Here is a 22,510-nt window from a genome sequence, read left to right as displayed (position 1 = left end):
CCTTATTTAGAGCTTGACGTCGCGCCCAAGCGAGTGAGCACATTTCGCCTACGGCTTAGGCCGCCCACCTAGTGTGGCTGCTCGGTGTCTGCAGGCAGCGAGGGGCTGCAACCTTCCCGTGTTCGCACATCTGAAGCCCCATTGTGCACTCGACAGTTCATGCCAACTCACTGCCTCGCACTTTACTACTGTGTACCACTCTTGTCGTCCAACTGCAAAAGACTGGGCCACAACACGTTTCCGCGTCTCCATTGCACTGCGCAAACTACGAAACGCTCCCCAAACATGGCACTCACCAATGCAGACGACTTTTCCGACTTTACACGACGCTCACGCAACGCTCACGCTAGTGACAGCCTTATTTAGAGCTTGACGTCGCGCCCAAGCGAGTGAGCACATTTCGCCTACGGCTTAGGCCGCCCACCTAGTGTGGCTGCTCGGTGTCTGCAGGCAGCGAGGGGCTGCAACCTTCCCGTGTTCGCACATCTGAAGCCCCATTGTGCACTCGACAGTTCATGCCAACTCACTGCCTCGCACTTTACTACTGTGTACCACTCTTGTCGTCCAACTGCAAAAGACTGGGCCACAACACGTTTCCGCGTCTCCATTGCACTGCGCAAACTACGAAACGCTCCCCAAACATGGCACTCACCAATGCAGACGACTTTTCCGACTTTACACGACGCTCACGCAACGCTCACGCTAGTGACAGCCTTATTTAGAGCTTGACGTCGCGCCCAAGCGAGTGAGCACATTTCGCCTACGGCTTAGGCCGCCCACCTAGTGTGGCTGCTCGGTGTCTGCAGGCAGCGAGGGGCTGCAACCTTCCCGTGTTCGCGCCTATGTCACCTCTGCTTGCTTGTCAGAGACAGAGTATCGCAAAACATACAACTCACTCCATGAATTGATTGCTACGGCATCTGTCATCAGCAGTCACAACTAGCAACACCAGTAGCAGCCGACTGCACGTAAAGAATGGGAATGTGCAGTGGGATTTTTGTGAACTCGGCGCAAGGCAGATCTTTCCGACATAGGTTTGAGAATCTTAAGGGAGGACTTGTACTGTTTCTAAATTCAGTGTAGCGGTGGGAGGAGGGTGCTTCTTGCGCGTAACAGTACGCTTGCCAATTGTGGCTGCTAATCGTTCGCTCGTATCTGCCTTGACACATTCGCTGGCTGTGAATTATTCCACTTGCATGGCAGTGTGGACATGTTGGTGTGTTAAAAATTCTGGAGGCGCTGGGTATCGATCCCAGTACCTCTCGCATGCTAAGCGAGCGCTCTACCATCTGAGCTACGCCCCCTGATGACAAATAGTGCTACATACAACCATATCAATACCACAGACCCTTGCACTCTCATTATTCCGCAGACAAACACTACTCTCAATGTGGCCGCGAGGGTGTCTTTCAGGTTTTCTGCATTCTGTATCGAATCGTAGTTGGCCAAAATTAAAGTGGCACGCACAACGTCGAAAATAGCGTTCGGCCACCACTCTGAGTAAGACGGACGTGTTGTCCACTCTCTAGACTTCATTGAGGTTAGGCCGTTATACCTAAGACAGATTTGCAGTCGATGACACCTCGACAACAGCCGGTCCTCACATTTACGTCTAGCGCTCCTTACGTCAGTATACATCATATGAGTCTGTGACGCTGGCTTTGCAACATCTTGCGTGTCTTTAGGCTCGCCGCGACCAACACTTACCATGCACTGTCCACAAAACATGGAGGCGCCGGGACTTGAACCCGGGACCTTTCACATGCAAAGCGAACGCTCTACCAACTGAGCTACGCCCCCAAGCGCATCAGAGCTGCGCTGTTTTCCTTTCTTTGCTACTCTGAAGTGCACGGACCTGATGGTTGGTTGGTTTGTAGGGGTGAAGGGACCAGTGTACAAAGGCGTGGTCACGTTCATATACACATGAGTTCCAAGTAGTTTCGATGTTCTGGTGTTACGACTACAAATTCCGTCTGTATTTAACGTCTTAAATTGAAAGGGCTGTCGACTGATGACCACAGCAGTTGAGACCCATAGTGCTCAGAGCCATTTCTCGAAAGGACAGTCACAAATTGCTCCGTTTTCACTCCTTGTCGGCAATCACACCGCGCCTCAGGTAACAAGCACATCTGAAGCCCCATTGTGCACTCGACTGTTCATGCCAACTCACTGCCTCGCACTTTACTACTGTGTACCACTCTTGTCGTCCAACTGCAAAAGACTGGGCCACAACACGTTTCCGCGTCTCCATTGCACTGCGCAAACTACGAAACGCTCCCCAAACATGGCACTCACCAATGCAGACGACTTTTCCGACTTTACACGACGCTCACGCAACGCTCACGCTAGTGACAGCCTTATTTAGAGCTTGACGTCGCGCCCAAGCGAGTGAGCACATTTCGCCTACGGCTTAGGCCGCCCACCTAGTGTGGCTGCTCGGTGTCTGCAGGCAGCGAGGGGCTGCAACCTTCCCGTGTTCGCGCCTATGTCACCTCTGCTTGCTTGTCAGAGACAGAGTATCGCAAAACATACAACTCACTCCATGAATTGATTGCTACGGCATCTGTCATCAGCAGCACAACTAGCAACACCAGTAGCAGCCGACTGCACGTAAAGAATGGGAATGTGCAGTGGGATTTTTGTGAACTCGGCGCAAGGCAGATCTTTCCGACATAGGTTTGAGAATCTTAAGGGAGGACTTGTACTGTTTCTAAATTCAGTGTAGCGGTGGGAGGAGGGTGCTTCTTGCGCGTAACAGTACGCTTGCCAATTGTGGCTGCTAATCGTTCGCTCGTATCTGCCTTGACACATTCGCTGGCTGTGAATTATTCCACTTGCATGGCAGTGTGGACATGTTGGTGTGTTAAAAATTCTGGAGGCGCTGGGTATCGATCCCAGTACCTCTCGCATGCTAAGCGAGCGCTCTACCATCTGAGCTACGCCCCCTGATGACAAATAGTGCTACATACAACCATATCAATACCACAGACCCTTGCACTCTCATTATTCCGCAGACAAACACTACTCTCAATGTGGCCGCGAGGGTGTCTTTCAGGTTTTCTGCATTCTGTATCGAATCGTAGTTGGCCAAAATTAAAGTGGCACGCACAACGTCGAAAATAGCGTTCGGCCACCACTCTGAGTAAGACGGACGTGTTGTCCACTCTCTAGACTTCATTGAGGTTAGGCCGTTATACCTAAGACAGATTTGCAGTCGATGACACCTCGACAACAGCCGGTCCTCACATTTACGTCTAGCGCTCCTTACGTCAGTATACATCATATGAGTCTGTGACGCTGGCTTTGCAACATCTTGCGTGTCTTTAGGCTCGCCGCGACCAACACTTACCATGCACTGTCCACAAAACATGGAGGCGCCGGGGCTTGAACCCGGGACCTTTCACATGCAAAGCGAACGCTCTACCAACTGAGCTACGCCCCCAAGCGCAACAGAGCTGCGCTGTTTTCCTTTCTTTGCTACTCTGAAGTGCACGGACCTGATGGTTGGTTGGTTTGTAGGGGTGAAGGGACCAGTGTACAAAGGCGTGGTCACGTTCATATACACATGAGTTCCAAGTAGTTTCGATGTTCTGGTGTTACGACTACAAATTCCGTCTGTATTTAACGTCTTAAATTGAAAGGGCTGTCGACTGATGACCACAGCAGTTGAGACCCATAGTGCTCAGAGCCATTTCTCGAAAGGACAGTCACAAATTGCTCCGTTTTCACTCCTTGTCGGCAATCACACCGCGCCTCAGGTAACAAGCACATCTGAAGCCCCATTGTGCACTCGACTGTTCATGCCAACTCACTGCCTCGCACTTTACTACTGTGTACCACTCTTGTCGTCCAACTGCAAAAGACTGGGCCACAACACGTTTCCGCGTCTCCATTGCACTGCGCAAACTACGAAACGCTCCCCAAACATGGCACTCACCAATGCAGACGACATTTCCGACTTTACACGACGCTCACGCAACGCTCACGCTAGTGACAGCCTTATTTAGAGCTTGACGTCGCGCCCAAGCGAGTGAGCACATTTCGCCTACGGCTTAGGCCGCCCACCTAGTGTGGCTGCTCGGTGTCTGCAGGCAGCGAGGGGCTGCAACCTTCCCGTGTTCGCACATCTGAAGCCCCATTGTGCACTCGACAGTTCATGCCAACTCACTGCCTCGCACTTTACTACTGTGTACCACTCTTGTCGTCCAACTGCAAAAGACTGGGCCACAACACGTTTCCGCGTCTCCATTGCACTGCGCAAACTACGAAACGCTCCCCAAACATGGCACTCACCAATGCAGACGACTTTTCCGACTTTACACGACGCTCACGCAACGCTCACGCTAGTGACAGCCTTATTTAGAGCTTGACGTCGCGCCCAAGCGAGTGAGCACATTTCGCCTACGGCTTAGGCCGCCCACCTAGTGTGGCTGCTCGGTGTCTGCAGGCAGCGAGGGGCTGCAACCTTCCCGTGTTCGCACATCTGAAGCCCCATTGTGCACTCGACTGTTCATGCCAACTCACTGCCTCGCACTTTACTACTGTGTACCACTCTTGTCGTCCAACTGCAAAAGACTGGGCCACAACACGTTTCCGCGTCTCCATTGCACTGCGCAAACTACGAAACGCTCCCCAAACATGGCACTCACCAATGCAGACGACTTTTCCGACTTTACACGACGCTCACGCAACGCTCACGCTAGTGACAGCCTTATTTAGAGCTTGACGTCGCGCCCAAGCGAGTGAGCACATTTCGCCTACGGCTTAGGCCGCCCACCTAGTGTGGCTGCTCGGTGTCTGCAGGCAGCGAGGGGCTGCAACCTTCCCGTGTTCGCACATCTGAAGCCCCATTGTGCACTCGACAGTTCATGCCAACTCACTGCCTCGCACTTTACTACTGTGTACCACTCTTGTCGTCCAACTGCAAAAGACTGGGCCACAACACGTTTCCGCGTCTCCATTGCACTGCGCAAACTACGAAACGCTCCCCAAACATGGCACTCACCAATGCAGACGACTTTTCCGACTTTACACGACGCTCACGCAACGCTCACGCTAGTGACAGCCTTATTTAGAGCTTGACGTCGCGCCCAAGCGAGTGAGCACATTTCGCCTACGGCTTAGGCCGCCCACCTAGTGTGGCTGCTCGGTGTCTGCAGGCAGCGAGGGGCTGCAACCTTCCCGTGTTCGCGCCTATGTCACCTCTGCTTGCTTGTCAGAGACAGAGTATCGCAAAACATACAACTCACTCCATGAATTGATTGCTACGGCATCTGTCATCAGCAGTCACAACTAGCAACACCAGTAGCAGCCGACTGCACGTAAAGAATGGGAATGTGCAGTGGGATTTTTGTGAACTCGGCGCAAGGCAGATCTTTCCGACATAGGTTTGAGAATCTTAAGGGAGGACTTGTACTGTTTCTAAATTCAGTGTAGCGGTGGGAGGAGGGTGCTTCTTGCGCGTAACAGTACGCTTGCCAATTGTGGCTGCTAATCGTTCGCTCGTATCTGCCTTGACACATTCGCTGGCTGTGAATTATTCCACTTGCATGGCAGTGTGGACATGTTGGTGTGTTAAAAATTCTGGAGGCGCTGGGTATCGATCCCAGTACCTCTCGCATGCTAAGCGAGCGCTCTACCATCTGAGCTACGCCCCCTGATGACAAATAGTGCTACATACAACCATATCAATACCACAGACCCTTGCACTCTCATTATTCCGCAGACAAACACTACTCTCAATGTGGCCGCGAGGGTGTCTTTCAGGTTTTCTGCATTCTGTATCGAATCGTAGTTGGCCAAAATTAAAGTGGCACGCACAACGTCGAAAATAGCGTTCGGCCACCACTCTGAGTAAGACGGACGTGTTGTCCACTCTCTAGACTTCATTGAGGTTAGGCCGTTATACCTAAGACAGATTTGCAGTCGATGACACCTCGACAACAGCCGGTCCTCACATTTACGTCTTGCTCTCCTTACGTCAGTATACATCATATGAGTCTGTGACGCTGGCTTTGCAACATCTTGCGTGTCTTTAGGCTCGCCGCGACCAACACTTACCATGCACTGTCCACAAAACATGGAGGCGCCGGGGCTTGAACCCGGGACCTTTCACATGCAAAGCGAACGCTCTACCAACTGAGCTACGCCCCCAAGCGCAACAGAGCTGCGCTGTTTTCCTTTCTTTGCTACTCTGAAGTGCACGGACCTGATGGTTGGTTGGTTTGTAGGGGTGAAGGGACCAGTGTACAAAGGCGCGGTCACGTTCATATACACATGAGTTCCAAGTAGTTTCGATGTTCTGGTGTTACGACTACAAATTCCGTCTGTATTTAACGTCTTAAATTGAAAGGACTGTCGACTGATGACCACAGCAGTTGAGACCCATAGTGCTCAGAGCCATTTCTCGAAAGGACAGTCACAAATTGCTCCGTTTTCACTCCTTGTCGGCAATCACACCGCGCCTCAGGTAACAAGCACATCTGAAGCCCCATTGTGCACTCGACTGTTCATGCCAACTCACTGCCTCGCACTTTACTACTGTGTACCACTCTTGTCGTCCAACTGCAAAAGACTGGGCCACAACACGTTTCCGCGTCTCCATTGCACTGCGCAAACTACGAAACGCTCCCCAAACATGGCACTCACCAATGCAGACGACTTTTCCGACTTTACACGACGCTCACGCAACGCTCACGCTAGTGACAGCCTTATTTAGAGCTTGACGTCGCGCCCAAGCGAGTGAGCACATTTCGCCTACGGCTTAGGCCGCCCACCTAGTGTGGCTGCTCGGTGTCTGCAGGCAGCGAGGGGCTGCAACCTTCCCGTGTTCGCACATCTGAAGCCCCATTGTGCACTCGACAGTTCATGCCAACTCACTGCCTCGCACTTTACTACTGTGTACCACTCCTGTCGTCCAACTGCAAAAGACTGGGCCACAACACGTTTCCGCGTCTCCATTGCACTGCGCAAACTACGAAACGCTCCCCAAACATGGCACTCACCAATGCAGACGACTTTTCCGACTTTACACGACGCTCACGCAACGCTCACGCTAGTGACAGCCTTATTTAGAGCTTGACGTCGCGCCCAAGCGAGTGAGCACATTTCGCCTACGGCTTAGGCCGCCCACCTAGTGTGGCTGCTCGGTGTCTGCAGGCAGCGAGGGGCTGCAACCTTCCCGTGTTCGCACATCTGAAGCCCCATTGTGCACTCGACAGTTCATGCCAACTCACTGCCTCGCACTTTACTACTGTGTACCACTCTTGTCGTCCAACTGCAAAAGACTGGGCCACAACACGTTTCCGCGTCTCCATTGCACTGCGCAAACTACGAAACGCTCCCCAAACATGGCACTCACCAATGCAGACGACTTTTCCGACTTTACACGACGCTCACGCAACGCTCACGCTAGTGACAGCCTTATTTAGAGCTTGACGTCGCGCCCAAGCGAGTGAGCACATTTCGCCTACGGCTTAGGCCGCCCACCTAGTGTGGCTGCTCGGTGTCTGCAGGCAGCGAGGGGCTGCAACCTTCCCGTGTTCGCGCCTATGTCACCTCTGCTTGCTTGTCAGAGACAGAGTATCGCAAAACATACAACTCACTCCATGAATTGATTGCTACGGCATCTGTCATCAGCAGTCACAACTAGCAACACCAGTAGCAGCCGACTGCACGTAAAGAATGGGAATGTGCAGTGGGATTTTTGTGAACTCGGCGCAAGGCAGATCTTTCCGACATAGGTTTGAGAATCTTAAGGGAGGACTTGTACTGTTTCTAAATTCAGTGTAGCGGTGGGAGGAGGGTGCTTCTTGCGCGTAACAGTACGCTTGCCAATTGTGGCTGCTAATCGTTCGCTCGTATCTGCCTTGACACATTCGCTGGCTGTGAATTATTCCACTTGCATGGCAGTGTGGACATGTTGGTGTGTTAAAAATTCTGGAGGCGCTGGGTATCGATCCCAGTACCTCTCGCATGCTAAGCGAGCGCTCTACCATCTGAGCTACGCCCCCTGATGACAAATAGTGCTACATACAACCATATCAATACCACAGACCCTTGCACTCTCATTATTCCGCAGACAAACACTACTCTCAATGTGGCCGCGAGGGTGTCTTTCAGGTTTTCTGCATTCTGTATCGAATCGTAGTTGGCCAAAATTAAAGTGGCACGCACAACGTCGAAAATAGCGTTCGGCCACCACTCTGAGTAAGACGGACGTGTTGTCCACTCTCTAGACTTCATTGAGGTTAGGCCGTTATACCTAAGACAGATTTGCAGTCGATGACACCTCGACAACAGCCGGTCCTCACATTTACGTCTTGCTCTCCTTACGTCAGTATACATCATATGAGTCTGTGACGCTGGCTTTGCAACATCTTGCGTGTCTTTAGGCTCGCCGCGACCAACACTTACCATGCACTGTCCACAAAACATGGAGGCGCCGGGGCTTGAACCCGGGACCTTTCACATGCAAAGCGAACGCTCTACCAACTGAGCTACGCCCCCAAGCGCAACAGAGCTGCGCTGTTTTCCTTTCTTTGCTACTCTGAAGTGCACGGACCTGATGGTTGGTTGGTTTGTAGGGGTGAAGGGACCAGTGTACAAAGGCGCGGTCACGTTCATATACACATGAGTTCCAAGTAGTTTCGATGTTCTGGTGTTACGACTACAAATTCCGTCTGTATTTAACGTCTTAAATTGAAAGGACTGTCGACTGATGACCACAGCAGTTGAGACCCATAGTGCTCAGAGCCATTTCTCGAAAGGACAGTCACAAATTGCTCCGTTTTCACTCCTTGTCGGCAATCACACCGCGCCTCAGGTAACAAGCACATCTGAAGCCCCATTGTGCACTCGACTGTTCATGCCAACTCACTGCCTCGCACTTTACTACTGTGTACCACTCTTGTCGTCCAACTGCAAAAGACTGGGCCACAACACGTTTCCGCGTCTCCATTGCACTGCGCAAACTACGAAACGCTCCCCAAACATGGCACTCACCAATGCAGACGACTTTTCCGACTTTACACGACGCTCACGCTAGTGACAGCCTTATTTAGAGCTTGACGTCGCGCCCAAGCGAGTGAGCACATTTCGCCTACGGCTTAGGCCGCCCACCTAGTGTGGCTGCTCGGTGTCTGCAGGCAGCGAGGGGCTGCAACCTTCCCGTGTTCGCGCCTATGTCACCTCTGCTTGCTTGTCAGAGACAGAGTATCGCAAAACATACAACTCACTCCATGAATTGATTGCTACGGCATCTGTCATCAGCAGTCACAACTAGCAACACCAGTAGCAGCCGACTGCACGTAAAGAATGGGAATGTGCAGTGGGATTTTTGTGAACTCGGCGCAAGGCAGATCTTTCCGACATAGGTTTGAGAATCTTAAGGGAGGACTTGTACTGTTTCTAAATTCAGTGTAGCGGTGGGAGGAGGGTGCTTCTTGCGCGTAACAGTACGCTTGCCAATTGTGGCTGCTAATCGTTCGCTCGTATCTGCCTTGACACATTCGCTGGCTGTGAATTATTCCACTTGCATGGCAGTGTGGACATGTTGGTGTGTTAAAAATTCTGGAGGCGCTGGGTATCGATCCCAGTACCTCTCGCATGCTAAGCGAGCGCTCTACCATCTGAGCTACGCCCCCTGATGACAAATAGTGCTACATACAACCATATCAATACCACAGACCCTTGCACTCTCATTATTCCGCAGACAAACACTACTCTCAATGTGGCCGCGAGGGTGTCTTTCAGGTTTTCTGCATTCTGTATCGAATCGTAGTTGGCCAAAATTAAAGTGGCACGCACAACGTCGAAAATAGCGTTCGGCCACCACTCTGAGTAAGACGGACGTGTTGTCCACTCTCTAGACTTCATTGAGGTTAGGCCGTTATACCTAAGACAGATTTGCAGTCGATGACACCTCGACAACAGCCGGTCCTCACATTTACGTCTTGCTCTCCTTACGTCAGTATACATCATATGAGTCTGTGACGCTGGCTTTGCAACATCTTGCGTGTCTTTAGGCTCGCCGCGACCAACACTTACCATGCACTGTCCACAAAACATGGAGGCGCCGGGGCTTGAACCCGGGACCTTTCACATGCAAAGCGAACGCTCTACCAACTGAGCTACGCCCCCAAGCGCAACAGAGCTGCGCTGTTTTCCTTTCTTTGCTACTCTGAAGTGCACGGACCTGATGGTTGGTTGGTTTGTAGGGGTGAAGGGACCAGTGTACAAAGGCGCGGTCACGTTCATATACACATGAGTTCCAAGTAGTTTCGATGTTCTGGTGTTACGACTACAAATTCCGTCTGTATTTAACGTCTTAAATTGAAAGGACTGTCGACTGATGACCACAGCAGTTGAGACCCATAGTGCTCAGAGCCATTTCTCGAAAGGACAGTCACAAATTGCTCCGTTTTCACTCCTTGTCGGCAATCACACCGCGCCTCAGGTAACAAGCACATCTGAAGCCCCATTGTGCACTCGACTGTTCATGCCAACTCACTGCCTCGCACTTTACTACTGTGTACCACTCTTGTCGTCCAACTGCAAAAGACTGGGCCACAACACGTTTCCGCGTCTCCATTGCACTGCGCAAACTACGAAACGCTCCCCAAACATGGCACTCACCAATGCAGACGACTTTTCCGACTTTACACGACGCTCACGCAACGCTCACGCTAGTGACAGCCTTATTTAGAGCTTGACGTCGCGCCCAAGCGAGTGAGCACATTTCGCCTACGGCTTAGGCCGCCCACCTAGTGTGGCTGCTCGGTGTCTGCAGGCAGCGAGGGGCTGCAACCTTCCCGTGTTCGCGCCTATGTCACCTCTGCTTGCTTGTCAGAGACAGAGTATCGCAAAACATACAACTCACTCCATGAATTGATTGCTACGGCATCTGTCATCAGCAGTCACAACTAGCAACACCAGTAGCAGCCGACTGCACGTAAAGAATGGGAATGTGCAGTGGGATTTTTGTGAACTCGGCGCAAGGCAGATCTTTCCGACATAGGTTTGAGAATCTTAAGGGAGGACTTGTACTGTTTCTAAATTCAGTGTAGCGGTGGGAGGAGGGTGCTTCTTGCGCGTAACAGTACGCTTGCCAATTGTGGCTGCTAATCGTTCGCTCGTATCTGCCTTGACACATTCGCTGGCTGTGAATTATTCCACTTGCATGGCAGTGTGGACATGTTGGTGTGTTAAAAATTCTGGAGGCGCTGGGTATCGATCCCAGTACCTCTCGCATGCTAAGCGAGCGCTCTACCATCTGAGCTACGCCCCCTGATGACAAATAGTGCTACATACAACCATATCAATACCACAGACCCTTGCACTCTCATTATTCCGCAGACAAACACTACTCTCAATGTGGCCGCGAGGGTGTCTTTCAGGTTTTCTGCATTCTGTATCGAATCGTAGTTGGCCAAAATTAAAGTGGCACGCACAACGTCGAAAATAGCGTTCGGCCACCACTCTGAGTAAGACGGACGTGTTGTCCACTCTCTAGACTTCATTGAGGTTAGGCCGTTATACCTAAGACAGATTTGCAGTCGATGACACCTCGACAACAGCCGGTCCTCACATTTACGTCTTGCTCTCCTTACGTCAGTATACATCATATGAGTCTGTGACGCTGGCTTTGCAACATCTTGCGTGTCTTTAGGCTCGCCGCGACCAACACTTACCATGCACTGTCCACAAAACATGGAGGCGCCGGGGCTTGAACCCGGGACCTTTCACATGCAAAGCGAACGCTCTACCAACTGAGCTACGCCCCCAAGCGCAACAGAGCTGCGCTGTTTTCCTTTCTTTGCTACTCTGAAGTGCACGGACCTGATGGTTGGTTGGTTTGTAGGGGTGAAGGGACCAGTGTACAAAGGCGCGGTCACGTTCATATACACATGAGTTCCAAGTAGTTTCGATGTTCTGGTGTTACGACTACAAATTCCGTCTGTATTTAACGTCTTAAATTGAAAGGACTGTCGACTGATGACCACAGCAGTTGAGACCCATAGTGCTCAGAGCCATTTCTCGAAAGGACAGTCACAAATTGCTCCGTTTTCACTCCTTGTCGGCAATCACACCGCGCCTCAGGTAACAAGCACATCTGAAGCCCCATTGTGCACTCGACTGTTCATGCCAACTCACTGCCTCGCACTTTACTACTGTGTACCACTCTTGTCGTCCAACTGCAAAAGACTGGGCCACAACACGTTTCCGCGTCTCCATTGCACTGCGCAAACTACGAAACGCTCCCCAAACATGGCACTCACCAATGCAGACGACTTTTCCGACTTTACACGACGCTCACGCAACGCTCACGCTAGTGACAGCCTTATTTAGAGCTTGACGTCGCGCCCAAGCGAGTGAGCACATTTCGCCTACGGCTTAGGCCGCCCACCTAGTGTGGCTGCTCGGTGTCTGCAGGCAGCGAGGGGCTGCAACCTTCCCGTGTTCGCACATCTGAAGCCCCATTGTGCACTCGACAGTTCATGCCAACTCACTGCCTCGCACTTTACTACTGTGTACCACTCCTGTCGTCCAACTGCAAAAGACTGGGCCACAACACGTTTCCGCGTCTCCATTGCACTGCGCAAACTACGAAACGCTCCCCAAACATGGCACTCACCAATGCAGACGACTTTTCCGACTTTACACGACGCTCACGCAACGCTCACGCTAGTGACAGCCTTATTTAGAGCTTGACGTCGCGCCCAAGCGAGTGAGCACATTTCGCCTACGGCTTAGGCCGCCCACCTAGTGTGGCTGCTCGGTGTCTGCAGGCAGCGAGGGGCTGCAACCTTCCCGTGTTCGCACATCTGAAGCCCCATTGTGCACTCGACAGTTCATGCCAACTCACTGCCTCGCACTTTACTACTGTGTACCACTCTTGTCGTCCAACTGCAAAAGACTGGGCCACAACACGTTTCCGCGTCTCCATTGCACTGCGCAAACTACGAAACGCTCCCCAAACATGGCACTCACCAATGCAGACGACTTTTCCGACTTTACACGACGCTCACGCAACGCTCACGCTAGTGACAGCCTTATTTAGAGCTTGACGTCGCGCCCAAGCGAGTGAGCACATTTCGCCTACGGCTTAGGCCGCCCACCTAGTGTGGCTGCTCGGTGTCTGCAGGCAGCGAGGGGCTGCAACCTTCCCGTGTTCGCACATCTGAAGCCCCATTGTGCACTCGACAGTTCATGCCAACTCACTGCCTCGCACTTTACTACTGTGTACCACTCTTGTCGTCCAACTGCAAAAGACTGGGCCACAACACGTTTCCGCGTCTCCATTGCACTGCGCAAACTACGAAACGCTCCCCAAACATGGCACTCACCAATGCAGACGACTTTTCCGACTTTACACGACGCTCACGCAACGCTCACGCTAGTGACAGCCTTATTTAGAGCTTGACGTCGCGCCCAAGCGAGTGAGCACATTTCGCCTACGGCTTAGGCCGCCCACCTAGTGTGGCTGCTCGGTGTCTGCAGGCAGCGAGGGGCTGCAACCTTCCCGTGTTCGCACATCTGAAGCCCCATTGTGCACTCGACAGTTCATGCCAACTCACTGCCTCGCACTTTACTACTGTGTACCACTCTTGTCGTCCAACTGCAAAAGACTGGGCCACAACACGTTTCCGCGTCTCCATTGCACTGCGCAAACTACGAAACGCTCCCCAAACATGGCACTCACCAATGCAGACGACTTTTCCGACTTTACACGACGCTCACGCAACGCTCACGCTAGTGACAGCCTTATTTAGAGCTTGACGTCGCGCCCAAGCGAGTGAGCACATTTCGCCTACGGCTTAGGCCGCCCACCTAGTGTGGCTGCTCGGTGTCTGCAGGCAGCGAGGGGCTGCAACCTTCCCGTGTTCGCACATCTGAAGCCCCATTGTGCACTCGACTGTTCATGCCAACTCACTGCCTCGCACTTTACTACTGTGTACCACTCTTGTCGTCCAACTGCAAAAGACTGGGCCACAACACGTTTCCGCGTCTCCATTGCACTGCGCAAACTACGAAACGCTCCCCAAACATGGCACTCACCAATGCAGACGACTTTTCCGACTTTACACGACGCTCACGCTAGTGACAGCCTTATTTAGAGCTTGACGTCGCGCCCAAGCGAGTGAGCACATTTCGCCTACGGCTTAGGCCGCCCACCTAGTGTGGCTGCTCGGTGTCTGCAGGCAGCGAGGGGCTGCAACCTTCCCGTGTTCGCGCCTATGTCATCTCTGCTTGCTTGTCAGAGACAGAGTATCGCAAAACATACAACTCACTCCATGAATTGATTGCTACGGCATCTGTCATCAGCAGTCACAACTAGCAACACCAGTAGCAGCCGACTGCACGTAAAGAATGGGAATGTGCAGTGGGATTTTTGTGAACTCGGCGCAAGGCAGATCTTTCCGACATAGGTTTGAGAATCTTAAGGGAGGACTTGTACTGTTTCTAAATTCAGTGTAGCGGTGGGAGGAGGGTGCTTCTTGCGCGTAACAGTACGCTTGCCAATTGTGGCTGCTAATCGTTCGCTCGTATCTGCCTTGACACATTCGCTGGCTGTGAATTATTCCACTTGCATGGCAGTGTGGACATGTTGGTGTGTTAAAAATTCTGGAGGCGCTGGGTATCGATCCCAGTACCTCTCGCATGCTAAGCGAGCGCTCTACCATCTGAGCTACGCCCCCTGATGACAAATAGTGCTACATACAACCATATCAATACCACAGACCCATGCACTCTCATTATTCCGCAGACAAACACTACTCTCAATGTGGCCGCGAGGGTGTCTTTCAGGTTTTCTGCATTCTGTATCGAATCGTAGTTGGCCAAAATTAAAGTGGCACGCACAACGTCGAAAATAGCGTTCGGCCACCACTCTGAGTAAGACGGACGTGTTGTCCACTCTCTAGACTTCATTGAGGTTAGGCCGTTATACCTAAGACAGATTTGCAGTCGATGACACCTCGACAACAGCCGGTCCTCACATTTACGTCTAGCGCTCCTTACGTCAGTATACATCATATGAGTCTGTGACGCTGGCTTTGCAACATCTTGCGTGTCTTTAGGCTCGCCGCGACCAACACTTACCATGCACTGTCCACAAAACATGGAGGCGCCGGGGCTTGAACCCGGGACCTTTCACATGCAAAGCGAACGCTCTACCAACTGAGCTACGCCCCCAAGCGCAACAGAGCTGCGCTGTTTTCCTTTCCTTGCTACTCTGAAGTGCACGGACCTGATGGTTGGTTGGTTTGTAGGGGTGAAGGGACCAGTGTACAAAGGCGCGGTCACGTTCATATACACATGAGTTCCAAGTAGTTTCGATGTTCTGGTGTTACGACTACAAATTCCGTCTGTATTTAACGTCTTAAATTGAAAGGACTGTCGACTGATGACCACAGCAGTTGAGACCCATAGTGCTCAGAGCCATTTCTCGAAAGGACAGTCACAAATTGCTCCGTTTTCACTCCTTGTCGGCAATTACACCGCGCCTCAGGTAACAAGCACATCTGAAGCCCCATTGTGCACTCGACTGTTCATGCCAACTCACTGCCTCGCACTTTACTACTGTGTACCACTCTTGTCGTCCAACTGCAAAAGACTGGGCCACAACACGTTTCCGCGTCTCCATTGCACTGCGCAAACTACGAAACGCTCCCCAAACATGGCACTCACCAATGCAGACGACTTTTCCGACTTTACACGACGCTCACGCAACGCTCACGCTAGTGACAGCCTTATTTAGAGCTTGACGTCGCGCCCAAGCGAGTGAGCACATTTCGCCTACGGCTTAGGCCGCCCACCTAGTGTGGCTGCTCGGTGTCTGCAGGCAGCGAGGGGCTGCAACCTTCCCGTGTTCGCGCCTATGTCACCTCTGCTTGCTTGTCAGAGACAGAGTATCGCAAAACATACAACTCACTCCATGAATTGATTGCTACGGCATCTGTCATCAGCAGTCACAACTAGCAACACCAGTAGCAGCCGACTGCACGTAAAGAATGGGAATGTGCAGTGGGATTTTTGTGAACTCGGCGCAAGGCAGATCTTTCCGACATAGGTTTGAGAATCTTAAGGGAGGACTTGTACTGTTTCTAAATTCAGTGTAGCGGTGGGAGGAGGGTGCTTCTTGCGCGTAACAGTACGCTTGCCAATTGTGGCTGCTAATCGTTCGCTCGTATCTGCCTTGACACATTCGCTGGCTGTGAATTATTCCACTTGCATGGCAGTGTGGACATGTTGGTGTGTTAAAAATTCTGGAGGCGCTGGGTATCGATCCCAGTACCTCTCGCATGCTAAGCGAGCGCTCTACCATCTGAGCTACGCCCCCTGATGACAAATAGTGCTACATACAACCATATCAATACCACAGACCCATGCACTCTCATTATTCCGCAGACAAACACTACTCTCAATGTGGCCGCGAGGGTGTCTTTCAGGTTTTCTGCATTCTGTATCGAATCGTAGTTGGCCAAAATTAAAGTGGCACGCACAACGTCGAAAATAGCGTTCGGCCACCACTCTGAGTAAGACGGACGTGTTGTCCACTCTCTAGACTTCATTGAGGTTAGGCCGTTATACCTAAGACAGATTTGCAGTCGATGACACCTCGACAACAGCCGGTCCTCACATTTACGTCTAGCGCTCCTTACGTCAGTATACATCATATGAGTCTGTGACGCTGGCTTTGCAACATCTTGCGTGTCTTTAGGCTCGCCGCGACCAACACTTACCATGCACTGTCCACAAAACATGGAGGCGCCGGGGCTTGAACCCGGGACCTTTCACATGCAAAGCGAACGCTCTACCAACTGAGCTACGCCCCCAAGCGCAACAGAGCTGCGCTGTTTTCCTTTCTTTGCTACTCTGAAGTGCACGGACCTGATGGTTGGTTGGTTTGTAGGGGTGAAGGGACCAGTGTACAAAGGCGTGGTCACGTTCATATACACATGAGTTCCAAGTAGTTTCGATGTTCTGGTGTTACGACTACAAATTCCGTCTGTATTTAACGTCTTAAATTGAAAGGGCTGTCGACTGATGACCACAGCAGTTGAGACCCATAGTGCTCAGAGCCATTTCTCGAAAGGACAGTCACAAATTGCTCCGTTTTCACTCCTTGTCGGCAATCACACCGCGCCTCAGGTAACAAGCACATCTGAAGCCCCATTGTGCACTCGACTGTTCATGCCAACTCACTGCCTCGCACTTTACTACTGTGTACCACTCTTGTCGTCCAACTGCAAAAGACTGGGCCACAACACGTTTCCGCGTCTCCATTGCACTGCGCAAACTACGAAACGCTCCCCAAACATGGCACTCACCAATGCAGACGACTTTTCCGACTTTACACGACGCTCACGCAACGCTCACGCTAGTGACAGCCTTATTTAGAGCTTGACGTCGCGCCCAAGCGAGTGAGCACATTTCGCCTACGGCTTAGGCCGCCCACCTAGTGTGGCTGCTCGGTGTCTGCAGGCAGCGAGGGGCTGCAACCTTCCCGTGTTCGCACATCTGAAGCCCCATTGTGCACTCGACTGTTCATGCCAACTCACTGCCTCGCACTTTACTACTGTGTACCACTCTTGTCGTCCAACTGCAAAAGACTGGGCCACAACACGTTTCCGCGTCTCCATTGCACTGCGCAAACTACGAAACGCTCCCCAAACATGGCACTCACCAATGCAGACGACTTTTCCGACTTTACACGACGCTCACGCAACGCTCACGCTAGTGACAGCCTTATTTAGAGCTTGACGTCGCGCCCAAGCGAGTGAGCACATTTCGCCTACGGCTTAGGCCGCCCACCTAGTGTGGCTGCTCGGTGTCTGCAGGCAGCGAGGGGCTGCAACCTTCCCGTGTTCGCGCCTATGTCACCTCTGCTTGCTTGTCAGAGGCAGAGTATCGCAAAACATACAACTCACTCCATGAATTGATTGCTACGGCATCTGTCATCAGCAGTCACAACTAGCAACACCAGTAGCAGCCGACTGCACGTAAAGAATGGGAATGTGCAGTGGGATTTTTGTGAACTCGGCGCAAGGCAGATCTTTCCGACATAGGTTTGAGAATCTTAAGGGAGGACTTGTACTGTTTCTAAATTCAGTGTAGCGGTGGGAGGAGGGTGCTTCTTGCGCGTAACAGTACGCTTGCCAATTGTGGCTGCTAATCGTTCGCTCGTATCTGCCTTGACACATTCGCTGGCTGTGAATTATTCCACTTGCATGGCAGTGTGGACATGTTGGTGTGTTAAAAATTCTGGAGGCGCTGGGTATCGATCCCAGTACCTCTCGCATGCTAAGCGAGCGCTCTACCATCTGAGCTACGCCCCCTGATGACAAATAGTGCTACATACAACCATATCAATACCACAGACCCTTGCACTCTCATTATTCCGCAGACAAACACTACTCTCAATGTGGCCGCGAGGGTGTCTTTCAGGTTTTCTGCATTCTGTATCGAATCGTAGTTGGCCAAAATTAAAGTGGCACGCACAACGTCGAAAATAGCGTTCGGCCACCACTCTGAGTAAGACGGACGTGTTGTCCACTCTCTAGACTTCATTGAGGTTAGGCCGTTATACCTAAGACAGATTTGCAGTCGATGACACCTCGACAACAGCCGGTCCTCACATTTACGTCTTGCTCTCCTTACGTCAGTATACATCATATGAGTCTGTGACGCTGGCTTTGCAACATCTTGCGTGTCTTTAGGCTCGCCGCGACCAACACTTACCATGCACTGTCCACAAAACATGGAGGCGCCGGGGCTTGAACCCGGGACCTTTCACATGCAAAGCGAACGCTCTACCAACTGAGCTACGCCCCCAAGCGCAACAGAGCTGCGCTGTTTTCCTTTCTTTGCTACTCTGAAGTGCACGGACCTGATGGTTGGTTGGTTTGTAGGGGTGAAGGGACCAGTGTACAAAGGCGCGGTCACGTTCATATACACATGAGTTCCAAGTAGTTTCGATGTTCTGGTGTTACGACTACAAATTCCGTCTGTATTTAACGTCTTAAATTGAAAGGACTGTCGACTGATGACCACAGCAGTTGAGACCCATAGTGCTCAGAGCCATTTCTCGAAAGGACAGTCACAAATTGCTCCGTTTTCACTCCTTGTCGGCAATCACACCGCGCCTCAGGTAACAAGCACATCTGAAGCCCCATTGTGCACTCGACTGTTCATGCCAACTCACTGCCTCGCACTTTACTACTGTGTACCACTCTTGTCGTCCAACTGCAAAAGACTGGGCCACAACACGTTTCCGCGTCTCCATTGCACTGCGCAAACTACGAAACGCTCCCCAAACATGGCACTCACCAATGCAGACGACTTTTCCGACTTTACACGACGCTCACGCAACGCTCACGCTAGTGACAGCCTTATTTAGAGCTTGACGTCGCGCCCAAGCGAGTGAGCACATTTCGCCTACGGCTTAGGCCGCCCACCTAGTGTGGCTGCTCGGTGTCTGCAGGCAGCGAGGGGCTGCAACCTTCCCGTGTTCGCACATCTGAAGCCCCATTGTGCACTCGACAGTTCATGCCAACTCACTGCCTCGCACTTTACTACTGTGTACCACTCTTGTCGTCCAACTGCAAAAGACTGGGCCACAACACGTTTCCGCGTCTCCATTGCACTGCGCAAACTACGAAACGCTCCCCAAACATGGCACTCACCAATGCAGACGACTTTTCCGACTTTACACGACGCTCACGCAACGCTCACGCTAGTGACAGCCTTATTTAGAGCTTGACGTCGCGCCCAAGCGAGTGAGCACATTTCGCCTACGGCTTAGGCCGCCCACCTAGTGTGGCTGCTCGGTGTCTGCAGGCAGCGAGGGGCTGCAACCTTCCCGTGTTCGCACATCTGAAGCCCCATTGTGCACTCGACAGTTCATGCCAACTCACTGCCTCGCACTTTACTACTGTGTACCACTCTTGTCGTCCAACTGCAAAAGACTGGGCCACAACACGTTTCCGCGTCTCCATTGCACTGCGCAAACTACGAAACGCTCCCCAAACATGGCACTCACCAATGCAGACGACTTTTCCGACTTTACACGACGCTCACGCAACGCTCACGCTAGTGACAGCCTTATTTAGAGCTTGACGTCGCGCCCAAGCGAGTGAGCACATTTCGCCTACGGCTTAGGCCGCCCACCTAGTGTGGCTGCTCGGTGTCTGCAGGCAGCGAGGGGCTGCAACCTTCCCGTGTTCGCACATCTGAAGCCCCATTGTGCACTCGACAGTTCATGCCAACTCACTGCCTCGCACTTTACTACTGTGTACCACTCTTGTCGTCCAACTGCAAAAGACTGGGCCACAACACGTTTCCGCGTCTCCATTACACTGCGCAAACTACGAAACGCTCCCCAAACATGGCACTCACCAATGCAGACGACTTTTCCGACTTTACACGACGCTCACGCAACGCTCACGCTAGTGACAGCCTTATTTAGAGCTTGACGTCGCGCCCAAGCGAGTGAGCACATTTCGCCTACGGCTTAGGCCGCCCACCTAGTGTGGCTGCTCGGTGTCTGCAGGCAGCGAGGGGCTGCAACCTTCCCGTGTTCGCACATCTGAAGCCCCATTGTGCACTCGACAGTTCATGCCAACTCACTGCCTCGCACTTTACTACTGTGTACCACTCTTGTCGTCCAACTGCAAAAGACTGGGCCACAACACGTTTCCGCGTCTCCATTGCACTGCGCAAACTACGAAACGCTCCCCAAACATGGCACTCACCAATGCAGACGACTTTTCCGACTTTACACGACGCTCACGCAACGCTCACGCTAGTGACAGCCTTATTTAGAGCTTGACGTCGCGCCCAAGCGAGTGAGCACATTTCGCCTACGGCTTAGGCCGCCCACCTAGTGTGGCTGCTCGGTGTCTGCAGGCAGCGAGGGGCTGCAACCTTCCCGTGTTCGCACATCTGAAGCCCCATTGTGCACTCGACTGTTCATGCCAACTCACTGCCTCGCACTTTACTACTGTGTACCACTCTTGTCGTCCAACTGCAAAAGACTGGGCCACAACACGTTTCCGCGTCTCCATTGCACTGCGCAAACTACGAAACGCTCCCCAAACATGGCACTCACCAATGCAGACGACTTTTCCGACTTTACACGACGCTCACGCAACGCTCACGCTAGTGACAGCCTTATTTAGAGCTTGACGTCGCGCCCAAGCGAGTGAGCACATTTCGCCTACGGGTTAGGCCGCCCACCTAGTGTGGCTGCTCGGTGTCTGCAGGCAGCGAGGGGCTGCAACCTTCCCGTGTTCGCACATCTGAAGCCCCATTGTGCACTCGACAGTTCATGCCAACTCACTGCCTCGCACTTTACTACTGTGTACCACTCTTGTCGTCCAACTGCAAAAGACTGGGCCACAACACGTTTCCGCGTCTCCATTGCACTGCGCAAACTACGAAACGCTCCCCAAACATGGCACTCACCAATGCAGACGACTTTTCCGACTTTACACGACGCTCACGCAACGCTCACGCTAGTGACAGCCTTATTTAGAGCTTGACGTCGCGCCCAAGCGAGTGAGCACATTTCGCCTACGGCTTAGGCCGCCCACCTAGTGTGGCTGCTCGGTGTCTGCAGGCAGCGAGGGGCTGCAACCTTCCCGTGTTCGCACATCTGAAGCCCCATTGTGCACTCGACTGTTCATGCCAACTCACTGCCTCGCACTTTACTACTGTGTACCACTCTTGTCGTCCAACTGCAAAAGACTGGGCCACAACACGTTTCCGCGTCTCCATTGCACTGCGCAAACTACGAAACGCTCCCCAAACATGGCACTCACCAATGCAGACGACTTTTCCGACTTTACACGACGCTCACGCAACGCTCACGCTAGTGACAGCCTTATTTAGAGCTTGACGTCGCGCCCAAGCGAGTGAGCACATTTCGCCTACGGCTTAGGCCGCCCACCTAGTGTGGCTGCTCGGTGTCTGCAGGCAGCGAGGGGCTGCAACCTTCCCGTGTTCGCACATCTGAAGCCCCATTGTGCACTCGACTGTTCATGCCAACTCACTGCCTCGCACTTTACTACTGTGTACCACTCTTGTCGTCCAACTGCAAAAGACTGGGCCACAACACGTTTCCGCGTCTCCATTGCACTGCGCAAACTACGAAACGCTCCCCAAACATGGCACTCACCAATGCAGACGACTTTTCCGACTTTACACGACGCTCACGCAACGCTCACGCTAGTGACAGCCTTATTTAGAGCTTGACGTCGCGCCCAAGCGAGTGAGCACATTTCGCCTACGGCTTAGGCCGCCCACCTAGTGTGGCTGCTCGGTGTCTGCAGGCAGCGAGGGGCTGCAACCTTCCCGTGTTCGCGCCTATGTCACCTCTGCTTGCTTGTCAGAGGCAGAGTATCGCAAAACATACAACTCACTCCATGAATTGATTGCTACGGCATCTGTCATCAGCAGTCACAACTAGCAACACCAGTAGCAGCCGACTGCACGTAAAGAATGGGAA

General features: G+C 52.4%; 18 non-coding genes across 18 annotated transcripts; all 18 read right to left on the bottom strand.

The window, feature by feature from the left end:
* Window positions 1–1,231: 1,231 nt before the first annotated feature.
* Window positions 1,232–1,304, bottom strand: Trnaa-agc (transfer RNA alanine (anticodon AGC)). The gene has a single exon. It is a non-coding gene; the product is annotated as a tRNA-Ala (tRNA).
* A 423-nt stretch (window positions 1,305–1,727) lies between these two features.
* Trnaa-ugc (transfer RNA alanine (anticodon UGC)) lies at window positions 1,728–1,800 on the bottom strand. Its single transcript has one exon. It is a non-coding gene; the product is annotated as a tRNA-Ala (tRNA).
* A 1,073-nt stretch (window positions 1,801–2,873) lies between these two features.
* Window positions 2,874–2,946, bottom strand: Trnaa-agc (transfer RNA alanine (anticodon AGC)). Its single transcript has one exon. It is a non-coding gene; the product is annotated as a tRNA-Ala (tRNA).
* Window positions 2,947–3,369: 423 nt separating this feature from the next.
* On the bottom strand, window positions 3,370–3,442 carry Trnaa-ugc (transfer RNA alanine (anticodon UGC)). The gene has a single exon. It is a non-coding gene; the product is annotated as a tRNA-Ala (tRNA).
* A 2,142-nt stretch (window positions 3,443–5,584) lies between these two features.
* On the bottom strand, window positions 5,585–5,657 carry Trnaa-agc (transfer RNA alanine (anticodon AGC)). The gene has a single exon. It is a non-coding gene; the product is annotated as a tRNA-Ala (tRNA).
* A 423-nt stretch (window positions 5,658–6,080) lies between these two features.
* On the bottom strand, window positions 6,081–6,153 carry Trnaa-ugc (transfer RNA alanine (anticodon UGC)). Its single transcript has one exon. It is a non-coding gene; the product is annotated as a tRNA-Ala (tRNA).
* A 1,786-nt stretch (window positions 6,154–7,939) lies between these two features.
* Trnaa-agc (transfer RNA alanine (anticodon AGC)) lies at window positions 7,940–8,012 on the bottom strand. Its single transcript has one exon. It is a non-coding gene; the product is annotated as a tRNA-Ala (tRNA).
* Window positions 8,013–8,435: 423 nt separating this feature from the next.
* On the bottom strand, window positions 8,436–8,508 carry Trnaa-ugc (transfer RNA alanine (anticodon UGC)). The gene has a single exon. It is a non-coding gene; the product is annotated as a tRNA-Ala (tRNA).
* A 1,063-nt stretch (window positions 8,509–9,571) lies between these two features.
* Window positions 9,572–9,644, bottom strand: Trnaa-agc (transfer RNA alanine (anticodon AGC)). The gene has a single exon. It is a non-coding gene; the product is annotated as a tRNA-Ala (tRNA).
* A 423-nt stretch (window positions 9,645–10,067) lies between these two features.
* On the bottom strand, window positions 10,068–10,140 carry Trnaa-ugc (transfer RNA alanine (anticodon UGC)). The gene has a single exon. It is a non-coding gene; the product is annotated as a tRNA-Ala (tRNA).
* Window positions 10,141–11,214: 1,074 nt separating this feature from the next.
* On the bottom strand, window positions 11,215–11,287 carry Trnaa-agc (transfer RNA alanine (anticodon AGC)). The gene has a single exon. It is a non-coding gene; the product is annotated as a tRNA-Ala (tRNA).
* Window positions 11,288–11,710: 423 nt separating this feature from the next.
* Window positions 11,711–11,783, bottom strand: Trnaa-ugc (transfer RNA alanine (anticodon UGC)). Its single transcript has one exon. It is a non-coding gene; the product is annotated as a tRNA-Ala (tRNA).
* A 2,843-nt stretch (window positions 11,784–14,626) lies between these two features.
* On the bottom strand, window positions 14,627–14,699 carry Trnaa-agc (transfer RNA alanine (anticodon AGC)). Its single transcript has one exon. It is a non-coding gene; the product is annotated as a tRNA-Ala (tRNA).
* Window positions 14,700–15,122: 423 nt separating this feature from the next.
* Window positions 15,123–15,195, bottom strand: Trnaa-ugc (transfer RNA alanine (anticodon UGC)). Its single transcript has one exon. It is a non-coding gene; the product is annotated as a tRNA-Ala (tRNA).
* Window positions 15,196–16,269: 1,074 nt separating this feature from the next.
* On the bottom strand, window positions 16,270–16,342 carry Trnaa-agc (transfer RNA alanine (anticodon AGC)). Its single transcript has one exon. It is a non-coding gene; the product is annotated as a tRNA-Ala (tRNA).
* Window positions 16,343–16,765: 423 nt separating this feature from the next.
* Trnaa-ugc (transfer RNA alanine (anticodon UGC)) lies at window positions 16,766–16,838 on the bottom strand. Its single transcript has one exon. It is a non-coding gene; the product is annotated as a tRNA-Ala (tRNA).
* A 1,430-nt stretch (window positions 16,839–18,268) lies between these two features.
* On the bottom strand, window positions 18,269–18,341 carry Trnaa-agc (transfer RNA alanine (anticodon AGC)). The gene has a single exon. It is a non-coding gene; the product is annotated as a tRNA-Ala (tRNA).
* Window positions 18,342–18,764: 423 nt separating this feature from the next.
* Window positions 18,765–18,837, bottom strand: Trnaa-ugc (transfer RNA alanine (anticodon UGC)). Its single transcript has one exon. It is a non-coding gene; the product is annotated as a tRNA-Ala (tRNA).
* Between the last annotated feature and the right edge of the window lie 3,673 nt (window positions 18,838–22,510).

The sequence above is a fragment of the Schistocerca cancellata genome, unplaced genomic scaffold (assembly GCF_023864275.1).
Source record: "Schistocerca cancellata isolate TAMUIC-IGC-003103 unplaced genomic scaffold, iqSchCanc2.1 HiC_scaffold_872, whole genome shotgun sequence".
Taxonomy (NCBI): Eukaryota; Metazoa; Arthropoda; class Insecta; order Orthoptera; family Acrididae; genus Schistocerca; species Schistocerca cancellata.
The sequence above is the reverse complement of the archived record's forward strand: the minus strand, read 5'-3'. Positions and strand labels throughout refer to the sequence as shown.